We start from the raw sequence: 15789 nt of genomic DNA on the forward strand, positions 1-15789 counted from the left end.
GTGTGTTTTGAATGGTGTTCGGGAAATGGGATTATAGTTTGATTTTATGCGATTTTTATTTGTGTATTTTGAAGTATGTCTTTGTTTGGGTTTTTCTATACGTGCTGGCTTAGTCTGGGAAATTACATTATTTTTAATGGACATATGCATTGTATCATATGTATGTACATATTTTTTACTACAAAAAAATTATGTCTATAAACATTATATTATATTTTATGTACATATATATACATATATAAATTACGATTATTTCTGGGATTCTTACTACGAGTTAGTAAACCTTTCCAGAGTGCGTTGGTGCTTAAAATTCTTTATGAATCTCTAGTACGCAGCATTCTAGAATTTTTTTCCATTTTATGGAATCCTACCCATATAACTCATTCATTGAAGATTGAGAGAATCGACAAACGGTTTCTCAGATATCTTTATATGAAATGGTATGGTTATTATCCTCGGCTATATCCTAGTGCATTCCTATTAGGGGCGTTGGGTTTCAACTCATTCAGTCTCGTCGGGATATGTTACTGGAACTTTTTTAAGCTGTTGAATGGGATTATACACAATCCTCAGGTTCTTAATGAATTTAGGTTGTTTGTTTCTCCTGTGTCTCGCACAAATATGTTGGCAACGTCTCCTATATCTAGGGCGATATATCTGCTCAACCAGACTGCTGGTAAAATTGACCTCTTCAATTAAACTATGCTAATCTGGTTGAGTGGTTGTTGAGGAATGCCAGTGGCTGATTTTTCCAATTATAAATGTGAATGATTGTTATTTTTATGATTACAATGATGTTGTGATATTATTGTTATTATTATAAGTTATTATTATTGTTATCATGTTATTATTATTGAATGACTGGCTACAGTGACGCGTTGGAGCTCTCTGTAATTTCACTGTGGCTTATATGTTAAATAAATAAATAAAATTGAATGCCTGATTGTCTGTCTGTCTATCTTACTGTCTCGAATAGGCTCCTAAACCACTCAACCGATTACTTTGGAACTTTCAGGATTTGTTGTATGCATGTCCGGGAAGCTTACCGTGAAAAAAACTCTTAGTAATTATATTCGTAAATACGATTTTACCGACGCGATAGTTTGAAGCGTCATTGTGTAGTCAAGGAAATGTGTTCGTTGGTAAGCACGTTGCCAGTTGGTTTATGACGACACGGCATTGAAGAGAGGTTAGTAGAGCTCCAACCATCACTTAAAACGGGTACGGGAACGGGAATTGCATGCCTTATTCTGGCATTGTAACGCATAGCGGGTTCAGCTAGTTTAAATATCCGATCTATCTCATCATCCTTTAATGCTATTCACCATCTGCTGTAGGATGGTCTCCACAACACGCTCTGTTTTTCGTCTACTCATCTTCCCTGCGGTCTTCCTTTTTCCCTTTTGGATTCTTTCGGGTTCCATTTCAGCATTTATTTTGACCTGTCTATCTATTGATATAAAATAAAAATCCATGTTTGTCCATTAAACTTTAAAACTCAAGTTCAATATACGGTTTGTAAAATAAAGCGTTATTATATAATTTAAAACCAATCTGTATTTTTAACGCTTTTAATGGTTCGAAAAGCAATAAATAATATATTTTTACAAATTTTATACTCTGATTGTTCACCTCCATATTTTTAATTACGTATGGATAAATTAAACCGATTTGTATTGCGTTGATATGAAAAAAACATAGAGTGAAAAAATAATAATGTACTAAAATATAAAAAAAAATATTATAAAATAAAATAAAATGGCAATTTAAACAATTTTTCAATAACAAATGTACGAAAATATAAACTATAAATATATAAAATGTGTGGAATTTTATGATTAGGATTTCAATCAAAAAGATTTCAATGATTGGGATTTCAATAAAAAAATGATCCCGGCTTAAACTAATGTAATTAAATATATTACTAAGGGGCTTGGGCCGCCCCTTATCATAATTTTGATCATTGGGAAATGTAATACAATTAAATAAAATACACGTAAATTTTAATATACGTATATATGTATATAATACTTTGCGTTTGACGATTTTTGATTGTAATGGACAATAAGATTTTTTATTTGATTAAATTGAATAAAAATTATGTGTTCGCACATTAAACGTGTTGATTTACGACATGTTGTGAAATTGGCTACAATAAAATACGAGGCTGAAGGAGGGGCAGGGACGCCAGTATACTGATACGGCCCACTATACTTTTTAACGGTTTGCACGTAAAATATGCGACTCGCAAACTACGGCACATTATTATCGGCACGGCCTATACATAGTTTATGGCCAATCCTCGTAAAAAAGCGCGCACACACACACACACATATATGAATACATATATGTAGACTCACGTCTGGAAATGAACGTGTTGGGGGGGGGGGGGCTTTGAATGATCCGAATCGTGGATTTTTGTTCTCATAACCGGGAACGGAACGTCCCTTGGGATTGGAATTGGCACGGCCCGAAATAATTGTGTGTGCCGAATAACCGCTTTCTCTGGGGATGCTGAACTATATATGTATGTACGTACATATATACGGTTAGATTTCGAAAGTGATCTAAAAATGGCTATATATATTCATGCGGACGTATCGTTAAGCTTTCCGAACGATCCGGGGAGAAAGTTTTCCCGGGGAAAAGTGTGTCCGTTTCGGTTTCCGAAATGTGCCACTTCAGCTCGGCTTAACGACTATTGGACGCTTTAAATGTGTACATTTGTAAGTAAACTAGGCTAATCAAATTAAGTCAATCAAAAGGTTGAAATTTCGACTCGAAGTGTGGTTTTCGAGTGGGAGTGAAAATTTGCAACGGATTCGGGGGTGGATTTTCCGGGATTTTGTTTTAAATTCGAAAACGAGGGAAAAAAGATGGGCTCAACCGGGATTTGAACCCGGGACCTCTCGCACCCAAAGCGAGAATCATACCCCTAGACCATTGAGCCGCATGTGTACTGTGCGTAATTGATAACAAGTGTACAAATTGTGTGCCGGTGAAATGATGACACCTATGAAACGTCATCGGTTTACGAAATGGTTTGCAAATTTTACGGCCGACTCGGCATTAATTCGAAGTGTGTTCAAATCGAATGTTTGTTTATTGAATGTTGTTCAAAATATTTTGATATTGTGTACTCAGCAGCAATTCGTCCATATCTGTACACGTGTCATATATTACATCATGACTGAATCATAAATTTATGTGATATTGAATAGATATAATCGTAGTTGATGTTTTCCATAGAAATCTTCTGATTTGTATGTTTGTTTGGTGTTTCATTTGGTCTATTTATGGATATGGGCAAATATGTACATACATACATATGTATATAATATATCATTGAATCTCTATGAAGGTTTGTTCAAAGATTTGCTACATTATTTATTGGATATCATTACAACAATCAAAAAGGATCGTATTATTATTTAGTTTTAAGAATTCTATCATAATGTCAGTGACTTATTTTTTGTGTGAAAATTTTTTAACCCTATTACGGATGCTAGTTTCTAACACAAACGCGCACGATGGGTCCGTCGGACCCTTGCGTATATCGGCTTGCTTTTTTAATGTTTTATTGTTTATAATCAGGATTCCGAAAACTATGTTCCGCGGAACACCAGTGTTCCGCTGAACCTGAATAGGTGTTTCGCGACAATTTGGAAAGGTTTTATACACTACAACACATTTAAAGGTTTTCTACTTCATATTTGAAGGCGAGTGATGATATCATCAACTGATTTAGGACTTTTGAACAGTTTTTCGCTTAAGCGTTATTTCCATGGACATTTTGTCGCGTGATCATTTTTTTGCGTGAACCATTTGTCGCGTGAAGATTTTGACGCGGGTATATTTTGCCACTGCACCAATTGTCGGGTAAGTTTTGTCGTTGAACCTTTTGGAAGTGAACTAATTGTCGCGTAACCATTTTCTCATTTAAATTTACTTTTTTTTTCTCATTTACATTTACTTTTGCATTGTTTTCCCATTTATCATTGAATTTCAGTTCTTCAAAAGTCTTCTATATCCGATTTCGATGCAATAATTTGTTTTATTTTTTTTTCGACAAACGTAAATGACAGTCTTAAAATGTTTTATTATCTAATATATAATTTTGAAAGAGACTTTGTATGTATGTAAGTTCGTAGAATTCGTGACGTTATCGAAAAAATCAAATCTTCAATTACGACGATATCGATATCGATTTCGATTTCGTTTTTGATTTCGATTCCTTTTTCAGTTTCGGATCCCGATTCCTTTTTAAGTTCTGGATTCAGATTCTTATTTCGGATCCGGATCCGGATTCCTGTTTCAGTTCCGGTTATATTTGAGAGCGGCGGAAGTCTAATTTTCAGTTCCAAAAGCACTATTCCCGTTTGACTTTATTCACAAATTACTTATTTTATTCGATATGTCCAGAATCTCGGAAAAGTCAAATCCACGTATTACAGGCCACCAGTATTTTTAAATATTGCTTCACGCAAAACATTATATTTAATGCTCCGCGTTTTTTTTTTTTGATATTTCTTGAAATTAAGAAAATTTGACATATGCCACTTTTGATTATGACGGCTCGAATGTAGAAATTAAATCAATATGGTAATTTTCCATTATTTAAATTGGCGTATATTTACTTGAAACCCCTTTTGTATACCAGTCCCAGTACATACATACATATCTAGTTTTCCGAAGCCTGCATAGATTATGTTATGTATATGTATACATATTGATTTTCGTTTGAATTTTTAGCCTGCGTTCAGATGAATACATGTACATACATATGTTTTTATATAAAATTGACAATTGTACGAAATTTGAGCGGTTCCTCTCCCTACAACTGTGATGCAGTTGAAACCGCTCTGAAGTGGTATCGTTCCCGAACAGGTACCACAATCGTGTACCCAAACTGTTTGCTCTGGTTTGCGCGAATTCGATTCGAACGCGCTCTGTACGACAAACACGCGTTTTGCGCGATCGCATCTCTCTGTGCTTCTATTTCCGTCTGTATATACATACATATGTATGTATGTATGTATGTAGGTTTGTCAGTATTTATTTGTTGACGAGTCGTGGGAATGTTCCGGCGAATGCTTCGAACAAAGCGATGGAATCGGTTGTTTTAGTTGCGATTCTGATTCCGATTAATCGCCGTTGAATCCTAGCTGGTAATTCAGTTTGGTCAGTTTGCACGAGTGTGTCTTTCATATATGTGTATATATGAGTGGGATTTTTTATGTCTGTTTGGGAAGTTGTCGTCGATCTATCCGACCTCTATTTTATGTACGTGTAAACCGATTATGTGCTATATATGAGCCGTTATATTTAAAAGTGGCGGAAGTTCAATTTTCAGTCCCAAAAACGCTATTTCAGTTTGACTTCATTCACAAATTGTTATCACTACTTTTAATTCGATATGTCCAGAGTCTCGGAAAGGCAGAATAAACTTATTAAAGGCCACCAGTATATTTAAAAATTGTAAAACGTAAAACATTATATTTAATGGTGTGCGAAATATTTCTGGAAATGAAGAAAAGTTGACTTTTGTCAATTTCAAATATAACGGTTCATATTAATGTATAATATATGCAAGTATGCTCGGTCATACAAAAGCAATTTTGTTGTTTTAAATTGAAATTTGAAGGAGATGTATGTATAATAGTTGGGCGAGATGTGTGGATATTAATAATTTGCTTGATTTTTATGCTGTTTTTAATAGAGTGGTTTTCAACTTTTTGGGATGAGCGCCAAATGGAAATATTTTGTACCAAATAGGGTGTCACCAAATTTTACGTTTTTTACGAACATTCTAGAAAATTTTCGGTACATACGGTATTGCCGTTGTTTGAGACCATTTGCTGTAATATCTTAGTATTTAGGTGGATAATAATAACAAAAATTACTGACAAATAAAATTTTACTAACTTGAATATGACAATGACTTTTGTTAGTGTCTTTTTTTATGAGATTTTTAGATTTAAAGATTTTTGGCCTTTGTAAATTTAAAATAATTGTAATTAATCAGATTGTGATTTATTATGTGCTTCAAAATACTTATAAATAATTATCTATCGAATTTTAAAAGTCAAAAATATACTTTTTTCTTTACATGTTTTTTTTCTCGAGCTACATATAATTAAAGTAAACAAATATCTTTGGCAAAAAGTTTTAAGAATTTATTCAAAACTGATAATTAGAACTAAATAAACTTGATGATCAACTTTTGAAATCTACAATTATTTGAATCGTTTTTGTTCATTACAAATTTTTCATGTAAATGATGAAAAATTTTGCATTCTTTTGCCATTTACATACATACTTAGTTCCGTTGCAAACTTTCAGTTTCAAACTTACATAAATTAATACAGCATGTACATATGTATGTATATATCAATGGCTTTATGTACAGATATTGTATGTCTATTTTTGAATTTGTATCGAATTTTAATTTCAAAGTATTTTTGTGGTATACATAAATTAACTTTAAAGGAAAAACCGGAATTATTTCAACATCGCCAAACTTAAAATTTGATACAAATCCAATAAAACTACCGTCTTCATAAGTTTTGCAATCTTAGGCGTGTTTATTACGATTATTTTTACACCATCGAAGTATCACAATCGATTTAAATTTCCATCTTTTGAGCAATCGCCCAAAATGGCAAAGTTTCAAAACGATTGGAAGAATGTAGGAATTTCAGCTGAATCGTTTGTGAAGTGAAATATAAAAGAGCCTTGTAAAAAATTGACGTACATTAGGGCCGACGAGATGGGGGGAGCCGGGGTGAGGTTCCAGGGCCCGGACTACTTGAGGGGCCCCGTTCCGGAAATCGTTCCTATTATACCATACTTTCTTATTTAATTATTTAAAGAAATAGCAACCAACATAAAGGTATTTTTCTAATAGTTCTGATATGTAGATTTATCGCATATTAAAAACATACATATACCAGCAGCATAGCTCGGTCGTTAAGCTTCTGCCTAGCACCGAGAGGCGCCGGGTTCGATCTCATCAGCTGACCTCGATTAAAAAGATTATCTATAGTGATGTTGGTCAGACCTGGATATTTGTGATCCAAGTCGATCGTTTCCTATCAGAGTTTGTCAATTAAAAATTGGCTAAAACCTTCCTACCTACTATGTCACCACTATTTGAGCATGATTAATGTACAATAAAATTTATGTACAATTCATAGATGTCTCGTTCAATTGCGAGTTTTCAGTGTCTCATAATTCAGCGACTTGTATAATAAAAATGCTGTATTGTTTTTAACTGGCCAGGAAGGCGCTTTGGGGTCTACCTGTAAGGCCTTCCTGGTATAAAATGTAATAAAATAAAAATAATAAAAATATCTAAAAGATTTTTTTTAGTTTGTCATAGGGCCCGGGATTCCTCCAGCATACAATATCTGTGCACCAAGCTATCGATATGTGTACTAAAAAATGATATTTGTGCTAAAAAAGGGAATACGATATTTTTTTCGCATATACATATATGCATATACATACATACATACATACTCTATTTGCGCTTTAAGAGCGCTCTGTGTATAATAGTCGACTGCATCATTTTAACACGTTCTTGCATACGCAAGGGAACATTAATTTCATCGTCGACGTAGGCAAAATATGTCTTAATCTGCGTCGGCTCATGTCGGCATTTACGCAACTGGAATAAGAATTTCCAACGCTTCTCGCCGAGGCTCGTTTTCCAGTGCATTTCGCGAACACAACGGGTCTATTGAAAATTCCCGTAGGCGAGTGCATAATCCCCGTCCGCTTGAATGGCGCATTGTATGAAAAGTGTCATGCAAATATTTTTCACGGGCTTTCATGTGTCGTCTACGGTGTGTTTGTAGCCGCGTGTTGTTTCCCCCCCGTGGTGTATGTAGCACCGCAATAACACTTAAAACTTTTAGCGCTGCACAAAAGATAAACTGCCTTGCACTTATTGCATCGCCTCTGAATATATGTATGCATGTGTATGGAAAATCTGGTTGGGGTGAGACGCCTTCGCGTTCTGAATAGCCGAGTGACCTGGGAAAGCTGTGCCATCCGTTATGGTGTTTCTGCGGTGTATGATTTCTCTATGATGGGTGTTTTGGGGTGGTAAGTTCTGTCGAGTTGGAGGAAAAATGTTATACCGCATACAAATGTATGAATAGAGTTCGAATACTTTGGGTATTCGATTTCATATTGAATGCACTCGGGTAGCTGATGCAGTTGTATATGTATGCAACTTTGAAAAGTATTATTGTTAAGTCGTTTATGTCTCAGTTGTTTTATTGATTTATTCTCTTTATAGTATTACAAGACTTTTTGTAGCGTGTCTTCAAGATGGGGATAAACAATTAATGGTGTATACAATTTTTTTTATCATTTTATAGATATTGTATCATTGATTCATTGATTGAGAAATTTAGCTGTATATTTTTAGATAAACATACACTACTGAGTCGTAAGATTGTTGTTGAAGCCTTCTTAAATATTTATTTTATATTTTTTATCTCATAGTGTTGCCTTTATCCATCGATGGGCCGAGGTAATATTTGTCACTACCTATGCTGTAAAAGTGGAAAAGTAAGCAGTAAAGAAACCATTGCTTTTTTCGTACTTAATCGTACATATATTGAGATACATACATATGTACATATATACGAAAGTTTTAAAAGATCGTGAGAAAATTTAATATCGTTTTTTCTTAAAATCTTAAGCCCAACTTGCAACTTCTATTTAAATTTTGCCGATTTTCCATCACTTATTATTTAATAATAAGTAAAGTGAAATATATTACAAAGATTACATTTGAAAGTGCTAAGTTGATGGGCTATTCAAGAATTTACAATTTTAAATGCTTTTTATTATTAAGTAAGTACATACATAGGTTCACAGTATGTACATCCGTTTGGATAGCTATTGATCTACTGATAATTTTCTATTTTAAATTTTTATTTTTTTCTGTCAGTAATTATAGTATTATATTATTTTAATGTTGGCGTACAGCACAGTAGAAAACAAATTATGTATTTTAAAAATGTGGGCTATTCAAAAATGAAAATCTGTACGTATTTATATGGTACTTAATAAAGTATGGATGGCGTCAAAGTTTAAAGCTTTCATCTATGAAAAAAATTCTACTAGTAATTTTCCTCCGAAAATAGCGTTGATAATTTATAATTCAAAGTTAATGGAGCTTACGTTTTCTCATCAAAATTTATTTTTTTTATATATAATCTCATCATCCAAGCATTACGAGGCAATATGGCCGCGTGGAAAATTCTAACCCCCGTCGCGTTCCGAATTTTCTCGCGCCCTTTTATCCTCCTCATTTTCACGGCTAGTTAAGCGTCATCGCCGGTGACTCTCACCTGGCCTGAATTATCAAATCACACCCAGATTCCCCGGTTTCATTACTCATTTATGACGCGAGCTTACTCTTGTCTCCCACCACCCACCACTGCCACCACCACATACCATCCCCCATAGCAGAGTTTTGCGAGGCCGTTGTTTATAATGCTGTCGTCGCAGGTAAAGCCTCCACAGCCTCTCACACATGTGTATAAACTATACACGAGAGTTCGAGATACATTTTTGCAGAGAGAGACGTAAAATATTCTCCGACGTGTCTGAGTTATAATACTGCAGTGTCAGGTCGCGGTTCACGTGGTTATTCTTTACGATGCACGCGATGACGTCGCCAACAAAACGTGGATGTGAAGTCTCCATTAACGTTAGACTGGCATCAATCATATATTACGGCCATTGTCGTTGGTGGCTTTTTGTCGTCTACTAACCGAGCGAGAGGGGATTCTTTAAAATTTGCAAGTCCTCTTTAAAAGTTGAGGGTGATTTATAAGATGGTGGGTGTTGAGTGTCGCGCTTCACTGCTAACGATGCACGGTTAACACTAGTTGACGAAGCGGTTTAGTTCAGATGAGGTGCTAGTTAATGTTCAAAGATGGTATCTACGTGCATATAATGATCTAAGCGTAATTGATATAATTTACATACATTTAATTTTTTAGATTCAGTCTTCTTTCTATACTTACATATATATGTGGGTATGTTGCTTTGTTCGAAGAAGAAAGTTTTTGATAAATGTATATTGCTTTTGATGATATACAGACGTGTGACACAATGGATGGACCACTAAGGTTAAATAGTAAAACAGGCTACTGAACCTTAGTGGTCTATCCACTGTGTCACACATCTGCATGTCCTTGGTATAAAGAGGAGCGACAAAGGTGAAAGGTTTGATAGGAGTAGATGACATTATGAAGTGAGTGAATAGATTGAAAAGGTAATGGAAACGATAGACGAAAGGTGTACATACAATAGAAGTTCCAGAATGATGTCCGAGATGGAGAGACGAATTGCACCAAGTGAAATGATTACACAAAGAAAGGAATGTGTTTGAGAGGCTTCCATCCAATAATAGTGAGTATCCAGTTGTCAATAATGATGATTTTCTGTATATCATGTTGAGTAGCAAAACTACAAATTGAATAACAAGTAAGAATATTCATGGGGTTAGTCTTTTACTCTTCGTTATTTTAGTTATACATATGTATGTATGTACATATGTATCTTATTTTTCTCATGCCTGATTCAGGCGTCAGTTTCTTACCAATTTCAGACAATTTCTTGGATTTGTTCAACTTCAAGTGTTATTTTAAAATCCGGAGTAGGAATTTGAGAACATACAAGTTTACGAGAATTAAGTTCGGGAGTTTATTCAGCCTTTATATCATTACATACGTACTTAAGTGGCCCATGCCTCTTAGTAATACATTTAATTATGTACATTAGCTTAAGCCGGGTTCATAATTTTGAACGAAATCCAAATCATTGAAATCTTTTTGATTGAAATCCCACACATTTTATATATTTATAGTTTATATTTTCGTTTATTTGTTATTGAAATATTGTTTAAATTGCATTTTTATTTTATTTTATAATTATTTTTTTATATTTAGTGCATTAATAAAAATTAAACTTAATGATTTCCTTAAAATAAATATTTTTTTTATGTAATTGCTCTTCTTTTTTTTAATTGTTTATTTTACTGTTTTCTATTTTGAGTTATTTATATTTCTTTGTTTTTGATTTTTTATCTCTTTTGATATTTGTATAATTTTATGAATTACCATTTCCAAGTTTTCTTAAATACATAAATAAAAGTATATATGTACATATATACATATATACGAGGCTTTGTGGCCGTGAGAAAATTTTACATCGACATTTTGATTTTTATCTTTCAAAATCTATCGATCATTATATGTGTCGCTCTCTGATCACATTTTCGTGGTTTCAAAAAATATATTTGGAAATGTTTTCTGTGTTTTTTTACTATTGATGAAGAGAAGAAGGATTGATAGAAACGGATTTTTTTCTAACGGAACTAACTTACATGAGTGTAAGTTTTACATTCAAAATTTCACGAATATTTCTTGCACAACATAAAAGCAAACTTAAAGTGTTATTTTAAAATCCAGAGTAGGACTTTGAGAACATATACATATGTTTACGAGATTTAAGTTCGGGAATTTATCGATTCTTCTGAAGTATTCTGAAGGTATGTAAACATGAGTTTTATTTTATTGCACACAAAAATACGAAAAATTAATGTTGTTTATGCGATTTTGACATTTGTATATATGTACATATGTACAGGTGTGTTTACATAGTTAGTATAGCGAATCGGTCTCGCTTCGATACAGAGATTATTATTGCAACATTTCATATTATTATGAGAGCAGCTGCCGCACCGTCGGTTCTGGCGAACAGACGCAATAAAATTCGCGATAAAAGTTTTAAATGCGAAAAGTTCAGCATTGTTAGAGGTTAATGACGAGGAATTAATGTTTCTTAAATCGATTGCCCAAATTTCGCCATCAAATAAAATCCACTCCATAATGCATTTTGAAAACGCGCTTCAGTGAAATATCTCGACAGCACTCCATCGTGTATTTATGAATTTATTTTTGCCGAAAGTTAGCATATACATACATATGTATGTATGTATATCGTTTCCGCTAGTGGATCTGTATATGTGAATATGTAGGAAAACTAGCAGGCCAGTCGTAGTTTTTTATGCATATTTTTTATTATGCTTCTTGTATTTCTCATTATGCAAATCTATGCTGGAATCTGTATGGCTTTTTGTATGGAAGATTTATTGAACTAGTGGTCTACCGCCACTTAAAAGGTTCACCTATGGCAAATCCTGTACAACTGTACAATTGGCGAACATCCAAAATCCTTACATAAAACGAGGATCATCTCTAGCCAAAATACAACCCACCGTGTATGTAATTCTGTGTGTGTGTCTGCGTGTGTTGGGGGGCTCATTTATAATTCTGGTATTTCTCCAACTTGTCATTGCTCGATTTAACAGGAGTCTTATTTGAAAATAAATTCCGCGCGTTCCCCTCACCGCCCCTCGGGGCTATTTATGCCCCATCTCTATATTTAACGCAACCTTTTTTTTATCCTATTACGTTCTTAGGGATTCCTAACATTGTTAGAGTTTACTTATTATCCCGAAAGAACGGAGAGAAAATAAATAAACCTTACAACTAGCCCTTAATATTCGACCGAGTTTTCTACCTACGGGCGCGCGAGCCATTTACTTCCTCTTCCGTCGTATACATTTTTTTAATATTTTTCTTTAAGATATTATATTATTAATATTATATTATGTTTGTAGAGATTTTTTTAATATTTGAATTTACGATCCACCGTAAAAATAATACGGAGAAATTACGGTAAATATTACCTGTCATAAACAGTCTATTCTTAAAATTAATATAAGATCAAACACTATTTTTTTCCGTTTTGATTATGTTAATAAACCGTATTAAAAATATTATATATTATTTTCGGCAAAAATAAGTAGGAAATCATTTTCAGCAATTCAACATCCACAGCTGGATGAAAGCTTATACAACACGCTTCCATTCGTCTTTGTGTTGCACAAATCTCATGGCAACAACACATACAAAAGTGCGGCACGGGACGCTACCAGCTGTGATGGCAGTATTTTCATGTTAGTGTTAATTAGTAGGATCTTATTATTTCGTTAAGTTTTTCCTGCATTCCTTCAAATATGGAAATTACTGTTATCAGTCACTGTCATTTCAATATAAGGATAAAATAACACCGAATATACTCCAGGAGGTGAATTTTGCCAAAGATCTCAATGGTACAAATTTGACTTCTTTCGTCTTCTTTGAAGCCTTCTTTTAACATTTTCTCAGGTACCATTCTAGCACTTTTTAGTTCATATTTCGCCTATTGAATATTTTTTATTCATCTTTCGCCTATTCAAAATCTTCACTTTCTCCATCATATCAACTATCTTTGTTATATTTCTTACCCATGTATTCTGTTTCTTATCTTAAAATATGTAATACATATTTATTATAAAAGTAATATTGTTATACTCGTAAAATATTTAATTTTTCGTAGTAAGCATCCAGTAGATGAATAATGTGTATGTTTTATTAGAATGTAATTCAGAATACATATCAATATTGTATTGAACATTTCTTTAATATATAATTTTTTTTGATAGTGTTGCGTATGGGTGGGTGGAGGATCCAAGTAAAAGGCCAACAGTCGTTTCACAGCATTTATTAATGATTAAGGAGTTACACGCACTGTCCCTGCTCAGTCCAGAAATGACCTGATATCGCCTACGTACCGCCTTATAAAGGGTAGATCTCTCAAGACGCCTAATCTGTTTACCTGTTGTATAGTCACGTATTCGGATATGTATTTCCACGACATTGGGTCTCCCCGTACCGATTCTGAGAAATAACTAATAACGGTCATTGTTTAGCCTAAATGCACTTACGAGTCCAGATATAATCCTTGGAAGTAAGTGCGAGCACTTAGTTAACCCGATAACAGATATCCGTTGGTCTAAGTGCAATTCGCTCAATCCGCGGCGTACGTAACAATAGTATTTAAAATATAATAACAGTAATCAGCAACATAGTTCAGTAGTAAGCGTGTAATATAAACTGAGGGGTTACGGGTTCAATCCCTGGCCTAGTGTTTCTTGCAAGGCCTTGAATACATATATGTGACTCCAAGTTAAACGTTTGCTATCAAAGTTTGCCAATTTATTTGATTTTATTGTTGAAATGGTGCGAAAAAAATTGGTCCACCATTATTTGTATATAATTTCAAATTTATAATAATAATATTATTTATTTATATAAAGTACATATTTTTATTTATATAAAGTATTATTTATTTATATAAAGTACATATGTATGTACAAATTCGGCCATACATAAGTGTCGCCTTGGGGCAAAACCCGTAATGGCCCATAGAAAATATAAATTAAAAAAATTATAATAGTTGCCACAATGGTTGTCAATTTATGCAGCGTCATCAATGGCGTAGCGTCGTCTCAATAATAGGACTACTTAAATTTATATTTATTTTCACAGAGACCGACCACGCCGTCTCAACACTGATGAACAAATGTTCGCATCTGCTCTCCCCCATCCTCCCCTTCCATCCTAAACAAATTAAAAACGGCGGGGACGAGGCAGAAATAACAAATGACAAAACGACAAATAAGCGTCCGCCGTGTTGTTCCTTTTCCCACTTTTTTTTTCTTTTTTTTCCGGGTGCTCTCGTTTCGTCTTCCACATTTCTCCCTTTATTCTGTCGGTTTTGAAATTGGATAATCCCCTATTTAGGACTTGTGCCGTTCACTTGCTCACATGTCGCCGTGAGATGAGACGTCCAACACGATGGGTGTCGTAAAAAATGAAGCGAGTTTAGAATTAAAACGACTGTGAATTGTGTATTTCTGAGGGGATCCTGACAAATTTTATTACCATTCTTTCGCATTTGGACAAAGTTGGAATGTAGTTTATTTCACCTACACGGGTTCAAATTTCAAAGTGGCATTTATCAAAAAAAATCAGAATCTTATAACAATGACAAGATTAAAAATTTTCAGTTTAATAGTAATTACATTATAAAGGTATCAATAAGAAGAGGTTAGTAAAAATAAGATCAACGCAATACAAATATGTATTAAAATATATATTTTTGACTTTTAAAATTATCTTGATGATTAATTGCAATTATTACTTTAAAGCAATGAAATTGTAATTTCAATTGAAATTGAAATTCTAATGCTCAATTTTATCCCCGCAAAACTAGATTTTGAGCTAAAGACTGCAAAATCAAAAAAACTGTAAAATCTGCGCATTTTTTAAACGTTCATATCTTATAAACGAGAGACAATCATCAAAATCATTGTCATGAGACGTATGGAATTAGAATGGAGTGCATTTGGACGAATGAATGTTGTTTTTAAATCAAAAATGTCACTCACTCTAACAAATGAAAAAGATACTACACAAAGTCAAATGCACTCAAAGAAGTATGGAACGTTGTATGCTCGGCATAACGAGGAAAGAAAAGACAACGAAATACGTCGGTGAGAAGTATGACAAGGGTAGTGGATATAGTGGATAGAGGGAAGAGATTTATATGGTTATGGGTGGGGCAGGTGGCTAGAAAAATGGACAAAAGGTGGATAAATACGTGCTAGAATGGTACCCGAGAAAATGTAAAAGGGTAAAAAAAAACCGGAGGGATGTATGATAGACGAAACTAGAAAAATGTGTGGATGAGAGTTGCACAAAGAAGAGTGGAAGCGTGATAGAGAGGCTTTCATCCAGGAGTGGATAGTGAATGGTTGTAGATAATGATGATGGTGCGAATTATGTAAGTGGGTCAAATTTAGTTAATATT

At 33.9% G+C, this 15789-nt stretch overlaps 1 non-coding gene across 1 annotated transcript; it reads right to left on the bottom strand.

The window, feature by feature from the left end:
- Positions 1–2878: 2878 nt before the first annotated feature.
- TRNAP-UGG (transfer RNA proline (anticodon UGG)) lies at positions 2879–2950 on the bottom strand. Its single transcript has one exon. It is a non-coding gene; the product is annotated as a tRNA-Pro (tRNA).
- Between the last annotated feature and the right edge of the window lie 12839 nt (positions 2951–15789).

The sequence above is a fragment of the Arctopsyche grandis genome, chromosome 11 (genome assembly GCF_051622035.1).
Source record: "Arctopsyche grandis isolate Sample6627 chromosome 11, ASM5162203v2, whole genome shotgun sequence".
NCBI lineage: Eukaryota > Metazoa > Arthropoda > Insecta > Trichoptera > Hydropsychidae > Arctopsyche > Arctopsyche grandis.